The 6,000-nt window shown below is 44.3% G+C and overlaps 1 non-coding gene across 1 annotated transcript; it reads right to left on the bottom strand.

Moving 5' to 3' along the window:
* Nucleotides 1-537: 537 nt before the first annotated feature.
* On the bottom strand, nucleotides 538-644 carry LOC129043247 (U6 spliceosomal RNA). The gene has a single exon (XR_008504353.2). It is a non-coding gene; the product is annotated as a U6 spliceosomal RNA (small nuclear RNA).
* Nucleotides 645-6,000: the final 5,356 nt, after the last annotated feature.

The raw sequence follows: 6,000 nt of genomic DNA, 5'->3' as shown, positions 1-6,000 counted from the left end.
AGGGAAATGAGTCCAGAGGCATCAAGCCACTTACCCACTGTCACACAGGTAGTTGAAAGTACAACTCGAACCCAACTCTGCTCTCAGGATTTTTTAAATCCTTTAAATATATATTTTTAAAAGTAACACATGCCCATGGTTTAACAAAATTAAAGGCTGGGCATGATGCTCATGCCTGTAATCCCAGCACTTTGGGAGGCCGAGGTGGGTGGATCACCTGAGGTCAGGAGTTCGAGGCCAGCCTGGCCAACATAGTGAGACCCCCATCTCTGCTAAAAATACAAAAAATTAGCCAGGCGTGGTGGCGCACACCTGTAGTCTCAGCTACTCAGGAGGCTGGGGCAGGAAAATTGCTTGAACTCAGGAGGCGGAGGTTGCAGTGAGCCGAGATTGTACCACTGCACTCCAGCCTGGGCGAGTGAGACTCTGTATCAAAAAAAAAAAAAGAAAAGAAAAGAAAAAAATTAAATACTGCAAAAGTATGTACAAGTAAAGTAAATTCTCACTTCTTTCCCTGACCCTCAGTTTCCTTCTTTTTTTTTCTTTTAATGCTTCACAAATGTGTGTGTCATCCTTGCACAGGAGCCATGCTAATCTTCTCTGTATCATTCCTATTTTAGTATGTGTGCTGTGGAAAAGAGCACCCAGCTTCCTTCCTATAAGCAGTTCATTATTTTTTTTAGACGTTAATTGTAAAATTCCATAGAATGGAATACTATTCAGCTAATAAAAGAGAAATAATTACTGCTACAGGCAACAACATGAATGAACCTCTAAAATACATTATGTTGAGCAAAAGAAGCAAGCCACAAAATTATATCTACTATATGATTTCATCTGTATAGGAAAAATGGTTACATGAAATATGATTGAATGGAACATCATGCAGTTAGGAAATACCATATTTTAAATTAGAAAAATATTTGATGACATGAGAAAAGCCTCAGGAGATACTGAAAAGCGAAAAAGCTAAAATATAACATACATATACAGTATTGTCCCCATTTTTATTAACAAACATGGCTGGCTTAGTTACTCGGGAGGCTTAGACAGGAGAATCGCTTCAACCCAAGAGGCAGAGGTTGCAGTGAGCCGAGATGGCACCATTGCACTCCAGCCCGGGCAACAGAGCGAAACTCCATCTAAAAAAACAAAAACATAAACATGGCCGGGCGCAGTGGCTCACGCCAGTAATCTCAGCACTTTGGAGGCCAAGGCGGGAAGATCACTTGAGCTCAGGAGGTTGAGACCAGCTTGGGCAATATGATGAAACCCCGTCTTTATAAAAAATACAAAAAAATTAGCTGGGTGTGGTGGCTTGCGCCTGTGGTCCCAGCTACTTGGGAGGCTGAGATGGGCGGATTGCCTGGGAGGCTGAGGTGGGCGGTCTCTGAGGTGGGCGGTCTCTGAGGTGGGCGGTCTCTGAGGTCAAGGCGGCAGTGAGCCAAGATCGCATCACTGCACTCCAGCCTTGGTGACAGAGTGAGACCCTGTCTCAAAAAAAAAAAAAAAAAAAAAAAGCATAAAATAAAAGCCTTAAGCCAGGCATAGTAGGATTCACCTGTAGTCCCAGCTGCTTGGGAGGCTGAGGCAGGAGGATCTATTGAGCCCAGGAGTTTGAGATCATATTACACTATTTTCTTACCTGTGAATAGCCACTGCACTCCAGCCTGGACAACATAGCAAGACTCCATTTCTTTAAAAATAAAAGACCTAAAGAAAATATTAATATACTCATTCAACAAGTATGAATTAGGTGTGGACTATGTGCCAGGCACTGTGTTAAGGATATGGAAACGAACCAAAACTGACATAATTCATACCCTCACTGAGCATAATCTATCAAGGAAAAAAATGTGAACAGCAGCCATCACTTGGTGGTGTAATAAAAAAAAAAAATTTCTTTATCTTTCCAATTTTCTATGGTGAGAAAGTATTGCTATATAAATAGGTGAAAATAAGGCCAGGTGCAGTGGCCCATGACTGTAATCCCAGCACTTTGGGAGGCTGAGGCACAAGGATCGCTTGAGCCCAGGAGTTCCAGACCGCCCTGGGCAATGACATAGGGAGACCCCGTCTTTACCAAAACTTTTTTAAAAAAATTAGCCAGGTGGCCGAGCACGATGGCTCATGCCTATAATCCCAGCACTTTGCGAGGCTGAGGTGGGTGGATCACCTGAGGTCAGGAGTTCGAGACCAACCTGTCCAACATGGTAAAAACCCGTCTCTACAAAAAAAAAAAAAAAAAAAATTAGCCGGGCGTTGTGGCGGGTGCCTGTAATCCCAGCTACTTGGGAGGCTGAGACAGGAGAATCACTTGAACCTGGGAGCCGGAGGTTGCAATGAGCTGAGATCATGCCATTGCACTCCAGCCTGGACAACAAGAGCAGGACTCCATCTCAAAAACAAAACAAAACAAAAATTAGCTGGGCATGGTGGTGAACACCTGTGGTCCCAGCTACTCGGGAGGCCGAGGTAGGAGGATCACTTGGACCCAGGGAGTTGAGGCTGAAGTGAACCATGATCATACCACCACACTACAGCCTGGGTGGCAGAGCAAGACCCTGTTCTAAAAGAAAGAAAGAAAGAGAGAAAAAGAGAGAGAGGAAAAAGGGAAGGAGGAAGAAGAGAGAGAGAGAAGGGAGGGAGGGAGCAGAGAGAAAGAGAGAGCGAGTGAAAGAAAAAGAAAGAAGGAAGCACTTTTCTTTATCTTCACCTATTTATTTATACGTTTATTTATTAAGACAGGGTCTTGCTCTGTCGCCCAAGCTGGAGTGCAGTGGCATGATCATAGCTCACTGCAGCCTCTATCTCCCTGGGCTCAGGTGAGCCTCCAACCTCAGCCTCCCAAGTAGCTGGGACCACAGGCATGCCACTGCCATGTCCAGCTATTTTTTTCTTTTTTTAGAGATGGGGGGGTCTTCCTATGTTGCCCACTCTGGTCTGGAACTCCTGGACTAAAGCGATCCTCCCACCTTGGCCTCACAAAGTGTTGGGATTAGAGGCATGAGCCACTGTACCGGCTGCTCTTTTCTTTTAATGGCCTAGTTCCAATAGAGTTAAACATTCATTGCTTTCTCAATGTCTTTTCTGATTAAAACAAAAACAAACAAAACATCTAGAGCCACTCCATGAAAATTTAAAAAGAAGAAAGCTCTAATTGAGCTCCCTTCCCAAACAATTGTTTTCCATAACAACTTAGATTTAAGTTCATTGCTGGTGTGGTGGTGTTTTTAGACATTAACAATTCTCAGCAATCACTGGAGAGCCCACTTTCATTCAGCTGGTGGACCTCACCACCTGGCCAGATGTCCACTTGGTGAATTTTGTATCCCCCCACTTTTTTTAATTTTCTGCATTGGTCAGTCAGAAGACATAAATAGTTAAACAAGATTCATGTTTAACTATCATTTCTACACATTTCTTCAAATCTGGGTTTCCTTCTTGCAGGGCTTGTGAGCTTTGGTGTATTTCCTCATGAAACTCCCTAAGCACTTCCTAAACCTCAATTAATGACCAGCTCCTCTGAGACATAATTATGAACACTTTTAATTTAACAAAAGCACAGGGAATCCTTGTTTCCACTGTTGTGTGAGAGTAACCTGGCGTCAGTTTCTATTTATATGAAGCCGTTAAATGTTAAACTTCTGTGTTAAATGCAGGTAAGAGAACTGTAGAATATTTTAAAAACTAGAGTAAAATGAGCATTTCTAAAATAGCCACACACAAAAAAAGGCATTTTATAATGTATAATCTGCAATTTTATATGAAAAGCACTACATAGGCCAGGCACGGTGGCTCACACCTGTAATCCCAGCACTTTGGGAGGCTGAGGCGGGCAGATCACCTGAGGTCGGGAGTTTGAGACCAGCCTGACCAACGTGGAGAAACCCCATCTCTACTAAAAATACAAAATTAGCCGTGTGGTGGTGGTGCATGCCTGTAATTCCAGCTACTGGGGAGGCTGAGGCAGTAGAATCGCTTGAACCTGGGAGGCGGAGGTTGCGGTGAGCCAAGATCGTGCCATTGTACTCCAGCCTGGGCAACAAAGAGCGAAACTCCGTCTCAAAAAAAAAAGCACTACATAAATTATTTATAACATGTACTATATCATATTTATATTTTATCATATATTTTAATTCATATCTTTCTATGAGTGCATTTAGTTTTGATTAAATTACTTTGGAATGACCTGTCCCTCCCACAGTCTTGTGATCTAAAAAGATGACTGAGTCGGCTGGGCGCAGTGGCTCACGCCTGTAATCCCAGCACTTTGGGAGGCTGAGGCAGGTGGATCATGAGGTCAGGCGATCAAGACTATCCTGGCTAACACAGTGAAACCTTGTCTCTACTAAAAATACAAAAAATTAGCCAGGTGTGGTGGCATGCGCCTGTAGTCCCAGCTACTCAGGAGGCTGAGGCAGGAGAATTGTTTGAACCCAGGAGGCGGAGGTTGCAATGAGCTGAGATCGTGCCACTGCACTCCAGCCTGGGCAACAGAGCGAGACTCCATCAAAAAAAAATTGGGAGTTCCAGACCGGCTGCGGCAGCTCGCCCCTATAATCCCAGCACTTTGGGAGGCCGAGATGGGTGGATCACTTGAGGCCAGGAGTTAAAGACCAGCCTGGCCAACATGGTAAAACCTTGTTTCTCCTAAAAATACAACGATTAGCTGGGCGTGATGGCACAGGCTTGTAATCCCAACTACACAGGAGGTTGAAACGAGAATGGCTTGAACCCAGGAGGTGGAGTTTGCAGCGAGCTGAGATCACGCCACTGCACTCCAGCCTGGATGACAGAGCAAGACCCTGTCTCCAAAAAGAAAAAAAAAAAAGAATTGGGAGCCCCAAAGCTGCCGTCACTTCCTGCTTGCGACTGTTGTTTGCATCACTGCAGAACAGGAGAAAATGGTGGCAACCACTACATAACACAGTTGATGGTTCCACAGGTAAGATACCAAGGTAAACAACACTGGCATTCAAGTTGCTTGGGCCAAAAATTTAGAATCAGGGACGCCTTTCCACACACTGTATCCTGTCAACTTCCTCCCGCTACCGTCTATTTTCCCATACAGCAGATCTTTCTAAATTTAAAGCATAAAACTGATTTGTCATTCCTCTGGTTAAAACCCTCGTGTGGTCCAAGGGCGATGGCCCACACCTCTAATCCCAGCACTCTGGGAGGCTGAGGCAGCAGGATTACTTGAGCCCAGGAGTTGGAGGCCAGACTGGGCAATTTAGTGAGACCCCGTCTCTAAAAAATAAAATTAAATTAGCCAGGCTGGTTGAGGTGGGAGGATCTCTTGAGTCCAGGAGTTTGAAGCTGCAGTGACCTATGACCCCATCTCTAAAACAAACAAACAAAAACAAATGTCTTCTCCTTTCCCGAAGTGGTCTGACTCCTGTCAACTTTGAGCTCCCACCAAACTTCTTCCCCCATGTCTGCTGCAGTCCAGACAGACTGGCCTTGTTTCTGCTGTTTACACATACTGGCCTCAAATAGATGAAGCTTATTTCTGTCTCAGCATTCTTGCGTTGGCTGGCCCTTTGGCTTGGAACATTCTTCTACAGTCACAAAGCTCAACTCAAATGTCATCTGGTTAGAGCCCTTTCCTGATCACCTCTATCCCTGTCTGCCCATTCTCTACCTCACTCCCCTGTATTAATTTATCTGAAGCACTTGGTTTTTGTTTATTTCCCCTCATTCCTTAAGGGAAGGATCTTTATCTTGTTCACTGCTATGTCATGCCATACCTGGCAGAGTTGGAGCTCAACAATTTGTTGAATGAATGGATTTCATCTTACTCTTGTCCGCAGCAGAAGTTTTTCACCTGGGGCACAGGGGCTTCAGGAGATCATTCCCTTCTTGTCTACCTCCTGTCCCCATGCTGCTCCCAATTATAAATGAAATTAAAGGTTGGAGTATATTTACACATGCTATGAATGTGTATGAGCAATCATGTATTTTTCAGATTCCCAAAGGAATCCAAAGAACAAAATG

Source organism: Pongo pygmaeus, chromosome 7 (assembly GCF_028885625.2).
Source record: "Pongo pygmaeus isolate AG05252 chromosome 7, NHGRI_mPonPyg2-v2.0_pri, whole genome shotgun sequence".
NCBI lineage: Eukaryota > Metazoa > Chordata > Mammalia > Primates > Hominidae > Pongo > Pongo pygmaeus.
Note: the sequence above shows the minus strand (reverse complement) of the source record. Positions and strands in the feature narration are given on the sequence as shown.